The sequence below is a fragment of the Oncorhynchus tshawytscha genome, linkage group LG24 (genome assembly GCF_018296145.1).
Source record: "Oncorhynchus tshawytscha isolate Ot180627B linkage group LG24, Otsh_v2.0, whole genome shotgun sequence".
NCBI classification, from domain to species: Eukaryota; Metazoa; Chordata; class Actinopteri; order Salmoniformes; family Salmonidae; genus Oncorhynchus; species Oncorhynchus tshawytscha.
This window is the reverse complement of record NC_056452.1, coordinates 20,772,608-20,793,922: the sequence shown is the minus strand read 5'-3', so window position 1 is coordinate 20,793,922 and position 21,315 is coordinate 20,772,608. Positions and strand designations below refer to the sequence as shown.

At 43.4% G+C, this 21,315-nt stretch overlaps 1 protein-coding gene across 4 annotated transcripts in view; it reads right to left on the bottom strand.

Annotated features, from left to right (window-relative positions):
* The window catches only part of LOC112223437 (phosphatidylcholine:ceramide cholinephosphotransferase 1), a 40,956-nt gene that overhangs the window by 7,644 nt on the left and 11,997 nt on the right, over nucleotides 1–21,315 (bottom strand). The window contains exon 1 of one of the 4 annotated variants that reach the window (XM_024386450.2): nucleotides 9,034–9,129. The exons of the other annotated variants lie outside the window; for them this stretch is intronic. The gene's annotated coding sequence lies outside the window, so the exon portion shown is untranslated. Of the gene's footprint in view, nucleotides 1–9,033; nucleotides 9,130–21,315 lie in introns of those variants that run through there. 4 annotated transcript variants of the gene reach the window in all.

Sequence of the window (21,315 nt, the reverse complement as noted above, 5' to 3'; positions counted from 1 at the left end):
TTAACTTAGCTAGGTGAGACGTAGATAACGTTAGGTTGTCACTTGGTTCTCTGTCTATGTGCACCTGTTTTGTGTACCTTATTAGAAATCATAATTATATAGATTTTTTACATCAATTTATTTTTATTTTTACCCTGGGTAAAAAAAAGGTCACATTAAACCATCTGGCTAGCTAGCCTGATTGATATGGAGGACAGTGTTGAAGTAGGCTAATGTTATGTGGTGCAGCGAGTTCTCTTGTGAAAATTGTAGGGAAATTAATTACTCAGAGATAAGACATTAGCTCCTAGCTAACCTGTTGATAGGTACACATTCTAATGAACAACAATCACAGGTAGATTATGTAACGTTATAGGCACCACAGATGTTTGCAAATGGAATAATACATAAAAGACACTAAATACAAATGCATTCATTATGGCCCGGGCGAGAAGGCTCCACAACTAGTGAGCCAACTAGTGACTCGCTATGACTTGGCCTCTAATCTTTGTATGTGTAGTGGGTATCTATGGACTGCTTACAGGGTAGAGAGTTCCTGAGGGAGTTGATAGTGTAGGACTTGGAATATGGTCTTGTAAGTCAAGTATAGGGTCTTACAGGTCATGGATAGGGTCTTGCAAGTCATGATCCAGGCTGCGAATGAGTGCCTCTGAACTCTTACTAGTACTCATTCTAGCATAGTCATGGTTCCCCTTTTTACAAAGCAACATGCATTTTTTTTTTAAAGAACAGTCTGCAAACTGTGTTTGCATTATGACTGAATCTACAGTGATGTAGTAGATCTCTTTTACTGGATGTTTACACAGCAAACTGTCTTTGGGGTTGGGCTTGTGGAAGCAAGCGGAATTGCCAGATATAAAAATGGTACAAATAAATGAATCTGTTTAATTACATAGATATGCTGAGGATAACTCCTCAACAAAAAACCCTTTGTAGTGAATGTGTAATTCCATACCTCAAATTCTGTAGGGAATGAGTCTTCCCTAAGTGTCACATGTGAATGTCTGATTTTTTACATGTTATTTTGAAATGCCTGCTGCATAAGTAGTGACACTGCCATTTCTCATTCCTGGGAATCTAAAACATACTTTTGGTAGTGTAAGTGGATACCTGCTCATCGAACATCTCATTCCAAAGTCATGGCCATTAATATGGAGTTGGTCCCCCCTTTGTTGCTACAACAGCATCCACCCTTCTGGGAAGGCTTTCCACTATGATTCCATTCAGCCACAAGAGCATTAGTGAGGTTGGGCATGGATGTTGGGCAATTAGGCCTGGCTTGCGGTCTGCGTTCAAATTCATCCCAAAAGGTGTTCGATGGGGATGAGGACAGGGCACTGTGCATGCCAGTCAAGTTTTTCCACACTGATTGACAAATCATTTCTGTACGGACCTCACTTTGTGCACAGGGACATTGTCATGCTTAAACAGGAAAGGGCCTGGCCCAAACTTTTGCCAAAAAGTTGGAAGCACAGAAACGTCTAGACTATCATTATATGCTGTAGCGTTAAGATTCCATCACTGGAACTAAGGGGCCTAGCCTGAACCATGAAAACCAGCCCCAGACCATTATTCCTCCTCCACCAAACTTTAGTTGGCACTATGCATCCGGGCAGGTAGCGTTATCCTGGCATCCGCCAAACACAGGTTTGGCCATCAGACTGCTAGATGGTGAAGTGTGATTCATCACTCCAGAGAGTGCGTTTCCCCTGCTCCAGAGTCAAATGGCGGCGAGATTTACACCACTCCAGCTGACGCTTGGCATTGCGCATGGTGATCTTAGGCTTGTGTGCAGCTGCTCGGCCATGGAAATCCATTTCATGAAGCTCCCGACAAACAGTTATGTTGCTGACGTTTCTTCCAGAGGCTGTTTGAAACACAGTAGTGAGTGTTGCACCGAGGACAGACGATTTTCACACGCTACGCACTTCAGCAGTCACGTTCTGTGAGCTTGTGTGGCCTACCATTTTGTGGCTGAGCAGTTGTTGCTCATAGACGTTTCAACTTCACAATAACAGCACTTAGTTGACCGGGGCAGCTCTAGCAGGGCAGAAATTTGACAAACAGACTTGTTGGAAAGGTGGCAATCTATGACAGTGCCATATTGAAAGTCACTGAGCTCTTCAGTAAGGCCATTCTACTGTCAATGTTTGTCTATGGAGATTGCATGGCTGGGTGCTTGATTTTACACACTTGTCAGCAACAAGTTTGGCTGAAAAAGCCAAATCCTCTCATTTGAAGGGGTGTCCACATACTTTTGGTCATGTAGCGTGCATGTTTCATAATAAACATGTTTAATTTCATTTTAATGTGCCTTCAGTTTTGATTAGGAATGTATGTGTTAAATGAATACAATCTCATTCTAGTTCTGTGATGTTACAACTAATGAACACTAATTCAAAGTTTTATACCTATGGAAGATAAATTCTAATAATTACCTCCACTCCTCCGGTTACTTTGTGGCAGTCAGTAAAGGCACATGCACAGGGAATTTATTCACCCTTTTTATTGCTATCCTCATGAGAGAAAAAAAAGTATTAATTCATTGCATGCATCTGGCATTACAGTGCAGAAAGTATGCTATAACCAATGCCATTCTTTACCATTAGAGGGCACTCTAATACAACAAGTTCAAACTTTATCTATTTGATTTTTTTTTTTAAACTCTACGTGACACAGGCGAACTCTAATCATAAAATGACAGGCTGTCACTGTCCAAAAGTATCTCGTTGGCTAGGTCGTTGGCTACAGTACAGTTATAGTGCAGAAGACTGAAAAACATTTCCTTTAGAAAGTTATCTAATGTTGTCACGGTGGGTAAAGATTTACAGATTGCATGATTTATTTAACCATGCTTGCTATCTTACCTGCTCAGCTAGCTATGTTTTTAGCATTGAGCTTGCTAAATCAATGACCCGATCAGCTAGCCATCTAGTCTGCAAACTCTTTTCAAAGTCATCAGCCCATTTTAATAAAACTTTTATTCTACTTTATCAAGCCATTTCCAATTCATGTCGTCCAAGACTCAGACGCCTGGAGGAAGCCTGGTAACCGTGGCAATCTTGCGTCACAATACCAGGTCCGCCATTGCACGTATCCCTGAGAATACCCGTTACACTGACAGGTTTAGAGGTTCCAAGCCCATTCTAGTAATTCTTATTAGAGCCAGATATTTCACTGGATGTATAAATGTGAAGCATCCAGTTGCCGTTTCCACTCACTACCAAACTTGCTTACAAAAGCAGCTCAAACATAGTTAATTCTTACATGTTCTATAGCCATTTAATTCTACCGTGCTGATATACCATGCGTTATTTAAGCAATAAGGCCCGAGTGGGTGTGATATATGGCCAATATACCACAGCTAAGGGCTGTTCTTATGCCCAATGCAATGCCAGGCAATGTTACCACCATAACAGGAAATACATTGTTTTAAGTGTGAATAACTCGGGGTAAAGCTTAGTCTAAATACACAGTGAGCTAGAGAGGCTGGTGTTTGCAAGACGAGTTAAAGCTTGCCAAGAGCATGAATCAACAACTGCGAGCTGTTGGTCTCAAATGTATTTTTTTTTTTAAACAAAATTTAGATAGTCATTAAATGCAGAATATAAATTGTGGGCATATTGTCACCTTGACATGCGGTCTGTTAAATTGTACGTGCCACAAACGTGACGATTAAAGTGCCCTCAAATCAGTGTGAATGACAAGCCACAGAGAGGAGCCGTGGGAAAGAAACCTGAATGCCAAAAAAAAGGGTCAGACTTGGCTGTGTCCACCACCATTGAGATCAGTAATAACATATAGGCCTACAGCAGGGAGAGTAGTTATCGTTCTAAACATAAGGGGTGGCCCAAATGGACTGATTTTAAGCCTTCAACCCTGTCGGCCTCATAGCCCAGTACACTGGACCATACAACACAGGAGGATATAAAATAATGAAGTTATACCCCTTGTTGAATAGTTATGTGAGGCAAAATTGATTTAGGATATCTAAGATAAATGTAATAACTAAGTTGCTAGAATTATCAGTCTGAGTTACTGTCCCTATTGAAAATCTTAAAAAAAAAAAAAGAGTTAACATGATCAAGCAGTTTCACAACATAATTCAGAATCATCCCACTGGGTGAATCCATGTCATTTCAAACAAAAACATAAATGTGAGGACTTTGAATCAACGTGAAAAAATACTTTTTTGTAAATCCAAATCAGTTTAACTCAAATCCAATGACATGGTGACATTTTTTTGTTGATTTCAATTTAGTTGACATCTCAACCAAATGTAAATCAAAACTAGACATTGAACTGCCGTCAGCGCCCAGTGGGATATTATGAGCACCGATTGCTTCATAGGATGAATCAGTTGTTACTGGAAGCCTACGCCTAAAAGTACAAACTAGCCTTAGTACAAAGTTGAAGTAGTAGCCTCTGCAAACTTCAGTTTATTTCCTACTCAGGTCTCTTCAAACCATGTAAGGAAAATAAAACCACTGAACATGTGCATTGCCCACACCAGAGGAGGCTGGTGGGAAGGATTATAGGAGGACGAGCTCATTGTAATGGCTGGAATGAAATGAATGGAACAGAGTCAGACATGTGGGCTCCATATGTTTGTGTTTGATACCGTTCCATTCCAGCCATTACAAAGATCCTTCCTCCTATAGCTCCTCCCACCAGCCTCCTCTGGCACACACATTATTCCCAGTGACCTTACATGGAGACAACTAGTTGATGACAGAATCTCAGTTGGGAACCTATCCTTATTAATAAAAACAGTGTGTGTGTGTGATAAAGTTTAAGAAATTAATAAAAAACACACAGCCTTGCAAAAGTATTCATCCCCCGTGGCATTTTTCTATTTTGTTGCATTACAACCTGTAATTTGAATAGATTTATTATTTGGATTTCATGTAATGGACATACAAAATAGTCAAAATTGGTGAAGTGGAAAAAATTGTTTCAATAAATTCGAAATAAGAAAAAAACAGGAAAGGTGGTGCGGGCATATGTATTCACCTCCTTTACTATGACGCCCCTAAATAAGATCTGGTGCAACCAATTACCTTCAGAAGTTGCAGAATTAGTTAAATAAAGCCCACCTGTGTGCAATATAAGTGTCACATGATCTCAGTACACACACACACACACACCCTGTTCTGAAAGGCCTCAATCTGCAACACTACTAAGCAAGGGGCACCGCCAAGACCAAGGAACTCTCCAAGCAGGTCAGGGACAAAGTTGGGTTATAAAAAAAATATCAGAAACTTTGAACATCCCATGGAGCGCCATTAAATCCATTATTAAAACATGGAAAGAATATGGCACCACAACAAACCTGCCAAGTGAGGGCTAACCACCTAAACAAAGAGACCAAAGATAACCCTGAAGGAGCTGCAAAGCTCCACAGTGGAGATTGGAGTATCTGTCCATAGGACCACTAAGCCGTACACTACACAGAACTGGGCTTTACGGAAGAGTGGCCAGAAAAAAAGCAATTTCTTAAACAAAATAAGCAAACGCGTTTGGTGTTCGCCGAAAGGCATGTGGGAGACTCCCCAAACCTATGGAAGAAGGTACTCTGGTCAGATGAGACTAAAATTGAGCTTTTTGGCCATCAAGGAAAATGCTATGTCTGGCGCAAACCCAACACCTCTCATCAACCCGAGAACACAATCCCCACAGTGAAGCATGATGGTGGCAGCATCGTGCTGTGGGGGTGTTTTTCCATCGGCAAGGACTGGGAAACTGGTCAGAATTGAAGGAATGATGGATGGTGCTAAATACAGGGAAATTCTTGAAGGCAACCCGTTTCAATCTTCCAGAGATTTGAGACTGGGACGGAGGTTCACCTTCCAGGAGGACAATTTCTTAGATTTCTTTCTCACCTTTATCTAACCAATGACGCTAAGCATACTGCTAAAGCAACACTCAAGTGGTTTAAGGGGAAACATTTAAATGTCTTGGAATGGCCTAGTCAAAGCCTAGACCTCAATCCAATTGAGAATCTGTGGTATGACTTAAAGATTGCTGTACACCAGCAGAACCCATCCAGCTTAAAGGAGCTGGAGCAGTTTTGTCTTGAAGAATGGGCAAAAATCCCAGTGGCTAGATGTGCCAAGCTTATAGAGATATACCCCAAGAGACTTGCAGCTGTAATTGCTGCAAAAAGGTAGCTCTACAATGTATTGACTTTAGGGGGGTGAATAGTTATGCACGCTCAAGTTTTGTTTTTTGTCTTATTTCTTGCTTGTTTCACAATAAAAATGATTTTGCATCTTCGAAGTGGTAGGCATGTGTAAATCAAATGATACAACACCCCCCCCCCCCAAAAAAAATAAAAAAATTTAAAAAAAATCAGGTTATAAGGCAACAAAATAGGAAAAATGCCAGGGGGGGTGAATACTTTCGCAAGCCACTGTGCCTGTGATATTTAGAGTTTGTGCTGCCTGCCGTGGTCTTCCTTTTCCCAGTCAGAGGCGCTACAATACAACAACAAAAAAGCTGAGAAAAAGCTGCCCCAACCAGACAGAAAATGTTAATCACTCAACTCCTCAGAATTTCCCCCTGGCTGCGTTGGGCAGTGACACTAAGCTCAGACCTTCAGTGAGTCCCACCCATCCGTTGCTGAACAGTCATTCGGAAACACTCAGTTGGTGTAAGCATCCCCGGCTGGCCAGCTCACAGCCCAGGCAGCGCATTACTACTTTTATAAGAATCGTGAAGGCATGTAGGGGAAGCTGTTAAGCTCTGTTAGCGAGTTGCCTGGTTACGCCTTGCATAATCAGTAACCACACAGAAAGGGATCTTTTAATATTAACTATGCCCCAAAGTCAGGATGTGCTTTCCCAGGGTTAAGTGTAGCGCAAATTCTGTTTGTACTGCAGTAACTCTATACTGCTTTGTTGAGCTCACTGTTTAATCTGGATGATAAACTCTGTTACCCAGAAGTAAAATTCTTGCAAAAGTTGTTACGTCCCATTTAACGTTAACCTGCAAATCTGTCCGTGAGATTCTGGATGATAACACAGTGGATATTTCGTGACAATCAAGTGTAAATGAATCAATTAGGAATGACGGCTGATATGGAATTCTAAAAGAATAGGGGACAGGGTGATTTAACCCATTGATACCCTGAACAAAGTCAAACATTTTCTCAAGCCAAAAAGAGTTCTTAGTGGTGGTACCTTTAGTTCAATTAGATAAAGGACTCCTACAGCAGTCAAAAGGTATGCCTAGCCAAGTGCTTGGCCACAGGAAAGTCACACCCACTTTCAATTAGTCTTCAGATTTCTTATTCCCCGTGGAATTGTTTACAAAAGGGGTTCTCTGTTACAGAAATGAGACGAAGCTAACAAAAAGTATCTTGCATTGAGCACAAGTATACATACTACTCTCATCTGTATTGAATTTCACATGTCTACGTACTCACCTATGCTTACAAAGCTGTTGCTTATTGCACATTGTAAGGATGAAATAGGCCTACAATCAGAAGACCCAGAAACAAAGCAGCAATATGACACGTAGGCTTTAAGTGTTCAACCCTTCTCTCACTTTCAATGGAAATAAACCTAGCTTACCAGTATGTACATTCAAAGCTGTCGCCTCCAGCCACCTAACAGGTGACATTTACTTACTTGGCCCTTCGGCAGTGGTACCGGGGCACCAAAACACTAGCTTTAAAGAATTTGAATATAAGGAACATCCCTTTAAGTGTATGACACAGAAGTAGACGTTCTAAACCAATTAACACTTCAGGACAGATAGGCTAATACCTAGAAGAAAATTCTTGACAATGTTCTTCTTAAAATAAGACATTGAAGAGGAAAAATTCAGCAGCCATTAAAATCATTTGGTCACTTCGAGGTCTACAACGTTATCTGCACAGTCTCTCTGATAAAAGTACAGTACTAACGTTGGGATTGAAGTATGCTGAGAGATTTTTAAAAAGTGGGGAACTTTGCCAGCTTATTCACCGGTCTCTGCAGTGACCTTTCCAGTTGAACGACGGAGGACTGTTGCATACTTTTCAGACAGTATGGATAACTGCCCATGCACTTCACACAGGCATTTATGTGGGAGCGAGCAACTGGACGTTTGACTTCGGTCCACACTTGTCACAGTTATGACCCCCGGGGTTTCAGGCCATAAATGAGTCATGACATTACTGCAACCCAAATGGCTGAATTCAAATCGCTCTACATTCCTTCAACAAACCGTGGTGCTGAAGGCACTACTGTGGCACAGACGGAAATTAAACAACTGCTCCAAGGTAAACTGATTTCCATCCACTTTACAAATACATTTGTTTTGCGGGCCAACAGGACAGCTCCTGGTAGTGCGATTCATAGGGTAAACTGCCAACAGACACAGGGGTTGTGTTTAAGGAATTTGCTCAGTCAATTCCCCCATACTATTTGAACTAACCAGTGCTTCTTTACCAACAAAAGCAGCTACCCAAGATCAAAACTCAAAGATTGGAGACTGAGAGCCTGAAAAGTGCAGTGCCTGACCTTTGATTATCTAAAACCGGCAAGCAAGTTTATCAGCGCTCATGTTGTCACAACAATCTTGACACCACAGCAGTGTGTCCTTTGGCCTTTGACTGACCATGAAATTAAATTTGCTGAATGCATGAATGTCCATCTCAAACCACTTCCATCTGGTGGTTAGGAAAGTTGAAGTTAAAACATAAAAATCGAGCTTGTTTGGTTAAATTATACAGTACGCTAACACGTGAAAAGGCCAGGCCAGTTTCAGACAATGGAAGGAAGGAATTCAGATTGTGTTACTGATGCCATTGCAAGCCATGCACAGCTACAAACAAATCAAAACCTCACCGTCTACAGCCTTACATTCAAAGAATAGTAGACTACCTACCAAACAAAGGCATTGTCCTTCAGCCAGTCTCCTAGTAGCGTAGGCATTATCCGATGAGAAAAACAAATCACAGAACAGCCACAAGTAATGATAAACTCCTTGACCCATGAGTGTAGTTTACTCACCACAACACAGGGATCAATTACCATCATTCCTTACCTTACTTTTGTCTCAGTGGCCCCGAGGTCCTTCCTAACAAGGTCCGAGGACAGCGAATAATGCCGGAACACAATGGGAACTTACATCAGAGACCGAGACAGACACCACCTCTATTTACAGAGCATCTGTACCAAACCAGGGACATCAAGCTCAACCCTCACTGTCATGCAAGTCTTGTGTTTATCCATCTGTCAAGCCTAAAATAACCAATGGTGGTTCTATATGTTGACACAGAAATACAATAGGCCCTAGTTCTACTCTACTTTACAGACACAGTAGATATAATTCACCCATTCAAAGTAGGATTAACCATCCAAAAATATATATAAATTATGGTTAGGCCTGAGCCTAACAAGCACAGGACAACAGCCTACCTGGCCTAATTCGGTTTCCATTTTAACAACCTCCAAGGTAAAACACCATGTTGCAAAGCATTTTTCTGTGAATAATCTGATCCATTGTTGCACAACAAAGGTTAATTATTAATCCAAGAGATGGGTTCTATGAGAATCTCTGACATTCTAGTAATGCTGAGAAGTTCTATCTCACCATAACCTTCTAGTGATTATCAACAGCAGACTTTGGTCAGGCAACAATTTGAGAATAATGATCCCTTCTCATTGACCTGGGTCCTAGACATTTTTAGTTTCCGGTTATAATGATTCTCTGGATCATTGTGAGAGTTTAGGGCTGACCCCAATCAGTCGACTGGTCGATTGTTTGGTCGTTAGGCTGTTGGTTGACCGACATTGTGTTACTGCTCGACTAAAACAACTCATCCCAAACCATCTCAATTGGGTTGAAGTCGGGTGATTGTGGAGGCCAGGTCATCTTATGCAGCACTCTATCATTCTCCTTCTTGGTCAAATAGCCCTTACACAGCCTGGAGGTGTGTTGTGTCATTGTCCTGTTGAAAAACAAATGATAGTCCTACTACCAGATTGGGTGGCGTATCGCTGCGGAATGCTGTGGTAACCATGCATACTCCGTGCAGACGTGTTTTGTTCGTCCTCTCATGTACTTTAGAATTTGTCTTTTTTGTATACATTTCAATTTTCAATCTCTTCTCCATTTTAGTTCAATTATACCTTAGGGTAACCTGCCTCACCCAATGTGATATGGAACCGCTATTATTTTTTTTATTTTTAGACCTTATAGCAAGAACCACCTAGCCATTAGAAGCTAACCAGCTACAAGCTGTTTAGTCATGGTTAGCCACTGCTAGCGGCCTTTACCTTCTGCACAGATACCAGCCCTTTTTTTAAATATATATATAATATATATTTTTTTGGCCTGGATAATACTCGCCAGCCTACCAGTAACGGACTGTCTCTCCACTACAATGCCGGATCCCTGCCGTAATCCCTGGACCATGACTCCTGATCTTCACAACCTAGCTAGCACCCACCGAGTTACCCAGTACCGAAGCTATCCCTGAGGCCCACCTCCCGGCCTACTCAGCTGTTCACCCGGACTCCACCCAAACACGGCTAGAACACACTACTCCACCGGATCCTTGCCGTAAGGTCTGGACCTTGGCACCAGATCACCGCTGCTACCGAGTTGCTAACGCCTCTGCCCCGAAACTAGCACCAGTTAGCCGTGAGCCAGGTGCATCTCCCGGCTAGAAAACTAAATTACTACAACTACAATACCCCTTTCGGCATCTGGCTTGGATCCGCCACACCACCACAACTGCCGCACCACCACAGCTGGTCTGCCGACGAATACTCCATCCGCTGTGCCTTCAACCGGCCTCCGTCGGAGCGGGCGGTTCTACTAGCCCCGGGCTACTAACTTTAAACGCTGTGTCGCCTGCGTGCTAGCAACTACTCCGCAGCTTCCCTGTTCCATTTATTGCTGCCCCCTGGACCCTATGATCACTTGGCCTCATAGCTGATGCCTGCTGGATTGTCCATTAATCACAGTTCTCCATTCTGTTTATTTTTTTAATTATCTGTCAGCCCCAGCCGCGAACTCAGGCCCTGTGTGTAGTTAACCAACCCTCTGCCCATTCATCGCCATTTTACCTGTTGTTGTTTTAGCTGACTAGCTGTTGTTGTCTCACCCGTTGTTGTCTTAGCTAGCTCTCCAAATCAACACCGGTGATTACTTTATGCCTCGCTGTATGTCTCTCATGTCAATATGCCTTGTATACTGTTGTTTAGTTTAGTCACCATTGTTTTAGTTTACAATGGAGCCCCTAGTTCCACTCATTATACCTCTGATACCTCCTTTGTCCCACCTCCCACACATGCGGTGACCTCACCCATTATAACCAGCTTATCCAGAGATGCAACTCTTATCATCACTCAGTGCCTGGGCTTACCTCCGCTGTACCCGCACCCCACCATACCCCTGTCTGCACATTATGCCCTGAATCTATTCTACCACGCCCAGAAATCTGCTCCTTTTATTCTTTGTCCCCAACGCTCTAGGACGACCAGTTGATAGCCTTTAGCCGTACCCTCATTCTACTCAAATCAAATCAAATTTTATGTCACATACACATGGTTAGCAGATGTTAATGCGAGTGTAGCGAAATGCTTGTGCTTCTAGTTCCGACAATGCAGTAATAACGAACAAGTAATCTAACTAAACAATTAAAAAAAAAAAAAACTAGTCTTATACACAGTGTAAGGGGATAAAGAATATGTACATAAGGATATATGAATGAGTGATGGTACAGAGCAGCATAGGCAAGATACAGTAGATGATATCGAGTACAGTATATACATATGAGATGGGCATGTAAACCAAGTGGCATAGTTAAAGTGGCTAGTGATACATGTATTACATAAGGATGCAGTCGATGATATAGAGTACAGTATCTACGTATGCATATGAGATGAATAATGTAATGTAGGGTAAGTAACATTATATAAGGTAGCATTGTTTAAAGTGGCTAGTGATATATTTACATCATTTCCCATCAATTCCCATTATTAAAGTGGCTGGAGTAGAGTCAGTGTCATTGACAGTGTGTTGGCAGTAGCCACTCAATGTTAGTGGTGGCTGTTTAACAGTCTGATGGCCTTGAGATAGAAGCTGTTTTTCAGTCTCTCGGTCCCAGCTTTGATGCACCTGTACTGACCTCGCCTTCTGGATGACAGCGGGGTGAACAGGCAGTGGCTCGGGTGGTTGATGATCTTTATGGCCTTCCTGTAGCATCGGGTGGTGTAGGTGTCCTGGAGGGCAGGTAGTTTGCCCCCGGTGATGCGTTGTGCAGACCTCACTACCCTCTGGAGAGCCTTACGGTTGAGGGCGGTGCAGTTGCCATACCAGGCGGTGATACAGCCCGCCAGGATGCTCTCGATTGTGCATCTGTAGAAGTTTGTGAGTGCTTTTGGTGACAAGCCGAATTTCTTCAGCCTCCTCAGGTTGAAGAGGCGCTGCTGCGCCTTCCTCACGATGCTGTCTGTGTGAGTGGACCAATTCAGTTTGTCTGTGATGTGTATGCCGAGGAACTTAAAACTTGCTACCCTCTCCACTACTGTTCCATCGATGTGGATGGGGGGGTGTTCCCTCTGCTGTTTCCTGAAGTCCACAATCATCTCCTTAGTTTTGTTGACGTTGAGTGTGAGGTTATTTTCCTGACACCACACTCCGAGGGCCCTCACCTCCTCCCTGTAGGCCGTACTCCTCCTCTGTTCCTCGGGGGATGTGGGGGTAAACCCAGGCCCCGCGTGTCCCCAGGCACCCTCATTTGTTGACTTCTGTGATCGAAAAAGCCTTGGTTTCATGCATGTCAACATCAGAAGCCTCCTCCCTAAGTTTGTTTTACTCACTGCTTTAGCACACTCCGCCAACCCTGATGTCCTTGGTGTGTCTGAATCCTGGCTTAGGAAGGCCACCAACAATTGAGGTTTCCATACCAAACTACAACATTTTCCGTCAAGATAGAACTGCCAAAGGGGGAGGAGTTGCAATCTACTGCAGAGATAGAACTTTGCAGGCTTTCCAGGTCTATACCCAAACAGTTTTAACTTCTAATTACAAAAATTAACCTCTCCAGAAATAAGTCGCTCACTGTTGCCGCCTGCTATCAACCCCCCTCCACTCCCAGCTGTGCCCTGGACACCATTTGTGAATTGATCACCCCCCATCTAGCTTCAGAGTTGGTTCTGTTAGGTGACCTAAACTGGGATATGTTTAACACCCCAGCAGTCCTACAATCTAAGCTAGATGCCCTCAATCTCACACAAATCATCAAGGAACCCACCAGGCACAACCCTAAATCCGTAAACATGGGCACCCTCATAGATATTATCCTGACCAACTTGCCCTCCAAATACACCTCCACTGTTTTCAATCAGGATCTCTGCCTCATTGCCTGACCATTTTGAATCCCACCGTACCTTCTCCGCTGTGCAATCCGGTTTCCGAGCCGGTCACGGGTGCACCTCAGCCACGCTCAAGGTACTAAACGATATCATAACCACCATCGATAAAAGACAGTACTGAGCAGCAGTCTTCATCGACCTGGCCAAGGTTTTCGACTCTGTCAATCACCGTATTCTTATCGGCAGACTCAATAGCCTTGGTTTTTCTAATGACTGACTCGCCTGGTTCACCAACTACTTTGCAGACAGAGTTCAGTGTGTCAAATCGGAGGGCATGTTGTACCACAGGGTTCAATTCTCGGGCCGACTCTTTTCTCTGAATATAGATCAATGATGTCGCTCTTGCTGCGAGCGACTCCCTGATCCACCTCTACGCAGACAACACCATTCTGTATACTTCTGGCCCTTCCTTGGACACTGTGCTAACTAACCTCCAAATGAGCTTCAATGCCATACAACACTCCTTCCGTGGCCTCCAACTGCTCTTAAACGCTAGTAAAACCAAATGCATGCTTTTCAACTGTTTGCTGCCCGCACCCGCCCGACTAGCATCACCACCCTGGATGGTTCCGAACTAGAATATGTGGACAACTATAAATACCTAGGTGTCTGGCTAGACTTTAAACTCTCCTTCCAGACTCATATTAAACATCTCCAATCCAAAATCAAATCTAGATTTGGCTTTCTATTTCACAACAAAGCCTCCTACACTCACGCCGCCAAACTTACCCTTGTAAAACTGACTATCCTACACGATGTCATCTACAAAATAGCTTCCAATACTCTACTCAGCAAACTGGATGCAGTCTATCACAGTGCCATCGGTTTTGTTACCAAATCACCTTATACCACCCACCACTGCGACCTGTATGCTCTAGTCGGCTGGCCCTCGCTACATATTAGTCACCAGACCCACTAGCTCCAGGTCATCTATAAGTCTATGCTAGGTAAAGCTCCGCCTTATCTCAGTTCACAATAACACTCACCCATAGCACACGTTCCAGCAGGTATATCTCACTGATCATTCCCAAAGCCAACACCTCATTTGGCCGCCTTACCTTCCAGTTCTCTGCTGCAAGTGACTGGAACGAATTACAAAAATCACTGAAGTTGGAGACTTATCTCCCTCACCAACTTTAAACATCAACTATATGAGCAGCTAATCGATCACTGCAGCTGTACATAGTCCATCGGTAAATCTACCCAACTCATCACCATACTGTTTTTATTTCATTTACTTTTCTGCTCTTTTGCACACCAGTATCTCTACTTGCACATCATCATCTGCTCATTTTTCACTCGTGTTAATCTGCTAAATTGTACTCATTCGCTCCTATGGCCCTGCCCCGCCCCCCTTTCGGAAAAGCTGACCACGACTCCATTTTGTTGATCCCTGCCTACAGACAGAAACTAAAACAAGAGACTCCCACGCTGAGGTCTGTCCAACGCTGGTCCGACCAAGCTGACTCCACACTCCAAGACTGCTTCCATCACGTGGACTGGGAGATGTTTCGTATTGCGTCAGATAACAACATTGACGAATACGCTGATTCGGTGTGCGAGTTCATTAGAACGTGCGTTGAAGATGTCGTTCCCATAGCAACGATTAAAACATTCCCTAACCAGAAACCGTGGATCGATGGCAGCATTCGTGTGAAACTGAAGGCGCGAACCACTGCTTTTAATCAGGGCAAGGTGTCTGGTAACATGACTGAATACAAACAGTGCAGCTATTCCCTCCGCAAGGCTATCAAACAAGCTAAGCGCCAGTACAGAGACAAAGTAGAATCTCAATTCAACGGCTCAGACACAAGAGGCATGTGGCAGGGTCTACAGTCAATCACGGACTACAGGAAGAAACCCAGCCCAGTCACGGACCAGGATGTCTTGCTCCCAGGCAGACTAAATAACTTTTTTGCCCGCTTTGAGGACAATACAGTGCCACTGACACAGCCTGCAACGAAAACATGCGGTCTCTCCTTCACTGCAGCCGAAGTGAGTAAGACATTTAAACGTGTTAACCCTCGCAAGGCTGCAGGCCCAGACGGCATCCCCAGCCGCGCCCTCAGAGCATGCGCAGACCAGCTGGCCGGTGTGTTTACGGACATATTCAATCAATCCCTATACCAGTCTGCTGTTCCCACATGCTTCAAGAGGGCCACCATTGTTCCTGTTCCCAAGAAAGCTAAGGTAACTGAGCTAAACGACTACCGCCCCGTAGCACTCACATGTAACTGTGTTGTTGTCTGTGTCACACTGCTTTGCTTTATCTTTGCCAGGTCGCAGTTAAAAATGAGAACTTGTTCTCAACTAGCCTACCTGGTTAAATAAAGTTGGGGGGGGGTGCCTTGAATTCTAAATAAATCGTAGACAGTGTCACCAGCAAAGCACCCCCACACCAACATCTCCTCCTCCATGCTTCACAGGGTGAACCACACATGCAGAGATCATCTGTTCACCGACTCTGCGTCTCAAAGACAATGGTTGGAACCAAATAGCTCAAATTTCAGACGAATAGGACAAATTTCCACCAGTCTAATGTCCATTGCTTGTGTTTCTTGGCCCAAGCAAGTCTCTTCTCATTGGTGTCCTTTAGTAGTGGTTTCTTTGCAGCAATTCGACCATGAAGATCTGATTCACGCAGTCTCCTCTGAACAGTTGATGCAGAGATGTCTGTTACTTGAAATCTGAAACATTTATTTGAGCTGCAATCTGAGGTGCAGTTAACTCTAATGAACTTATCCTTGGTCTTCCTTTCCTGTGGCGGTCCTAGAGCCAGTTTCATCCTAGCGTTTGGTTTTTGGGACTGTACCTGAGGAAACTTCTTGTTCTTGAAATGTTCCATATTGACTGACCTTCATGTCTTAAAGTAATGGACTGTCTTTTCTCTTTGCTTATTTGAGCTGTTCTTGCCACAATATGGACTTGGTCTTTTACCAAATAGGGCTATCTTCTGTATACCCACCCTACCTACCTTTATGCCAGCAGCATACCACTGCTGGCTTGCTTCTGAAGCTAAGCAGGGTTGGTCCTGGTCAGTCCCTGGATGGGAGACCAGATGTTGCTGGAAGTGGTATTGGAGGGCCAGTAAGAGGCACTCTTCCCTCTGGTCTAAAAAAATATCCCAATGCCCTGTGTAGGGTGCAGTCTTTCGGATGGGATGTTAAACGGGTGTCCGGACTCTGAGGTCATTAAAGATCCCATGGCACTTATCGTAAGAGTAGAAGTGTTAACCCCAGTGTCCTGGCTAAATTCCCAATCTGTCCCTCAAACCATCACGGTCATCTAATAATCCCCAGTTTACAATTGGCTCATTCATCCCCCTCCTTTCCCCTGTAACTATTCCCCAGGTCATTGCTGTAAATGAGAACGTGTTCTCAGTCAACTTACCTGGTAAAATAACAGATAAATAACTGATAAATAACTTATCACAACAAAACTGATTGGCTCGAATGCATCAAGGAAATTTCACAAATTAACTTTAAGGCACACCTGTTAATTGAAATGCATTCCAGGTGACTACCTCATGAAGCTGGTTGAGAGAATGCCAAGAGTGTGCAAAGCTGTCAAGGCAAAGGGTGGCTATTTGAAGAATCTCAAATATATTTTGATTTGTTTAACACTTTTTTGGTTACAACATTATTCCATGTGTTATTTCATAGTTGATGTCTTCACTATTATTCTACAATGTAGAAAATATAGTAAAAATACAATAAAAACCCTTAACTTTTAACTGGTACTGTATGTATGCACACACACTAATCCATTGTGTGAACTAATCCATTGTGGAGGCCTAGAACTAAAAGCCAATCTATGCTTGATCTGAAAATGAGGTCGGAGGCTCCATTTGGAGGGTTTGACGCAATTGCAGAGCCTCTAGAGTGGCATGCTGAGGCAAAATTGAGCTCCGTACCGTATCGCCTTGTGCCTCCCAAATTTTGTAACAATGCAGAGAGCTATGTATAGGTCTGCATTGACATGATTGTATGACGGTAGGTGGGAGCGGTACATCCTGTATAAACACAAACTCACTTCCTTGACAACTCTGCACTGCTCCACAAGAAGTATGAATGCCTTGACTTCCGCTGAGACCAAATCACCATAAAAGTCAGATTGACCATGCACAATTAACCTCTCTCCCACCAATTTTTGCACATTCAATATTTCATAGCTTCATTGTGTGAGATGTTTGTGTTTGATTGTTAGTGTATATCCATTCCCCATTACATACAGTGCCATCTGAAAGTATTCAGACCCCTTCCCTTTTTCCACTTTAATACATTACAGCCTTATTCTAAAATGGATAAAATAAACAAAAACCCTGAATTTACACACACAATACCCCATAATAACAAAGTGAAAACAGATTTTAGAAATTGTTGCAAATTTATAAAAAATAAAGACAGAAATACCTTATTTATGTAAGTATTCTGGCACTTTGCTATGAGACTGGAAATTGAGATCAGGTACATCCTGTTTCCGTTGATCATCCTTGAGATTTTTTCTACAACTTGATTAGAGTCCACCTGTGGTAAATTAAATTGATTGGACATGATTTGGAAAGGCACACACCTGTCTATATAAAAAAGGTCCCATAGTTGACAGTGTATGTCAGAGCAAAAACCAAGCCACGAGGTTGAAGGAATTGTCCAGAGCTCCGATATAGGATTGCGTCGAGGCACAGATCTGGGGAAGGGTACCAAAAAAATGTCTGCTGCATTGAAGGTCCAACAACACAGCGGGCTCCATCATTCTTAAATGGAACCACCAAGACTCTTCCTAGAGCTGGCTGCCCGGCCAAAATGAGCAATCGGGGGAGAAGGACCTTGGTCAGGGAGGTGACCAAGAATCCTAATGTCACTGACAGAGCTCTAGAGTTCCTCTGTGAAGATGTGAGAACCTTCCAGAAGGACAACCATCTCTGCAGCACTCCACCAATCAGGCCTTTATGGTAGAGAGACCAGACGGAAGCCACTCAGTATAGGCACATGACAGAGTTTGACAAAGGCACCAAAAGACTCAAGACCATGAGAAACAAGATTCTCTAGTCCAAGATTAAACTCTTTGACCAGAAAGCAAAGCGTCACGTCTGGAGGACACCTGGCACCATCCCTACGGTGAAGCATGGTGGTGGCAGCATCATACTGTGGGGATGTTTTTCAGCGGCAGGGATTGGGAAACTAGTCAGGGTCGAGGCAAAGATGAACGGAGCAAAGGGGGCTCCCAAGTGGCTCAGCATCTCAGTGCTAGAGATGTCACTACAGACCCGGGTTCGATCCTGGGATGCATCACAACCGGCCGTGATCGGGAGTCCCATAGGGTGGCGCACAACTGGCCCACAACTGGCAATTTCCAAACGCCTGAAGGTACCACGTTCATCTGTACAAACAATAGTATGCAAGTATAAACACCACGGGACCACGCAGCTGTCATACCACTCAGGAAGGAGACGCGGTCGGGCAAAGGACCTTGTGAAGATGCTGGAGGAAACAGGTACAAAAGTATCTATATCCACAGTAAAACAAGTCCTATGTCCACATAACCTGAAAAGCCACTCAGCAAGGAAGCCACTGCTCCAAACCCCCATAAAAAAAAGTCAGACTACCGTTTGCAACTGCACATGGGGACAAAGATCGTACTTTTTGGAGAATCATCCTCTAGTCTGATGAAACAAAAATAGAACCGTTTTGCCATAATGACCATTGTTACGTTTAGAAGAAAAGGGGGAGGCTTGCAACCCGAAGAACACCATCCCAACCGTGAAGCACAGGGGTGGCAGCATCATCTTTTGGGGGTGCTTTGCTGCAGGTTGGACTGGTGCGCTTCACAAAATAGATGGCATCATTCGGAATGAAAATTATGTGGATATATTGGAGCAACATCTCAAGACATCAGTCAGGAAGTTAAAGCTTGGTCGCAAATGGGTCTTCCGGATGGACAATGACCCAAAGCATACTTCTAAAGTTGTGGAAAAATGGCTTAAGGACAACAAAAGTCAAGGTATTGGTGTGATGAAAGAAATAAAAGCTGAAATAAATCATCCTCTACTATTATTCTGACATTTAAAATTCTTAAAATAAAGTGGTGATCCTAACTGACCTAAGACGGAATTTTTACTCTGATTAAATGTCAGGAAGTGCGAAACACTGAGTTGAAATATTCTTGGCTAAGATGTATGTAAACTTCTGACTTCAACTTTATATCACCAGTAGTGTATTTACTGTTAATTGCTATCATTTCTAATGTACAATGTTTTAATTTGGTTATGGTAATTTATTTTCATGCATTCAATATTATTATTCCAGTCTTCCTATTCTCATTGTTTGTAGAGTGCACAACCTACGCAACACTTCTGAGAAACAAGTATTGGTTTATTTAATTCAATTTACGAGTTGTCAATTCAGTCATTGTCTTTTGTTTGGAGTACTCCTGTCAATGTTGAGGACACGCACAAATAGAAATAGGCTTATGGGGGGGCGCTGGTGAGCAGCAACATGTGAACATGCGTTTGAGACGCTCTGATGCAGGGCGATAATTTACTATTAATACTTGAACAACATCTCCCCCCACTGTGTTAATTTTGTAACATTTAATTTGGAATCGAAAACCAATTTACTAATGTCTTTTTTGCAGAAATGTTTGGCCTTTTATTCGTAAAATGTTGAGACAACAGCTGCGGGCCACAAAGGAGCAGGTCTCTGCTGAAGCCTCGGCTCACCTGACACGGACTCTGATCCCCCCCGACCTAGCCATGGTAATGGCAGCTATCATTAAATCTGAACAGACTGTGCTGGCTAAGGTGGAGTCACTATCCACTGACCTAATCGGCACTAATAGCTATTCTCGCCACCGAGGTCAACATAAAGATCAACTCCGTTAAAGACTTGGCGAGACATGACACTCATCTGAATAGCCTGGAAGTTGGCGCAAATATTTACTCCGACAAAGTGGTGACACTGGAAGAGCAAGTCACCCAGCTATCATCAGATGTCGTCAAATTCACTTCCAAGGTTGAGGACTTTGAGAACAGACAGCGCCGGGGGAACGGTCGCATTTTTTCGGTGTGAGAGGGACTCGAGACCATAGGCGGAATGCGGACTACCCTGTCCATAGCTAAACTGCTACAGGAAAATCTAGGCCTATCATTGGCGACATAATACCAGCTAGCCATTGTGGGCTCATACTATGACCCTGCACTAGCCGTGCTAACGCGACCAAAGACCAACTAGTGAATTCATATCTTGATTAGAAACGTGCCTCCACCCTCCTCCTAAAAAAAGACAATTATTCAACATATACCTATACCTCATTGTTTTACTATCCTTCAAATATGCATATTGCATGAGATACCTTACATAACTGAGGTGGTTCCCTCCAGAATCCCTTCCCTAGGTGTAAATTTGATTATGTTGGCCCTGGATAGAGCTCTACTGAGGTTCACTTTAATGTGGTAGCATTTTGCTCTTGTCTAGGAGCGGTAGATGCAGTCATCCAACTGGGGGAGGGCCGGCATAGGGGATTTTTTTTTTCTTTATATTTTATTACTCAGACCCTTCAAGCACACTGGCCATGTGATCGTACTAACAAATGTCTGATTACTATGACTATGCCTAATTCACATGCTCTAGGCTCCACATGCTTTATCAGCTGGGACGTGAAAGGAATTAACCAGGTGGTCAAGCGTAGCCGAGTGTATGCTCATCTTAAGTCTGGACATTGTTTTTCTCCAAGAGACCCATCTCCGGTCCAGCAACCATGATAAACTTAACAGAGGATGGGTAGACCAACAATTTCACTCCTACTTTGGTGCTAAGGCCAGAGGAACAGCCATCCTCTGGCCTTAGCAGAGGATGGCACCTCGTTTGTCTCCTCCAAAGTCATTTCAGATACTAATGGAAGATCTATTAGTGATGGGGAAATTGTTTAGCAGACAGGTTAT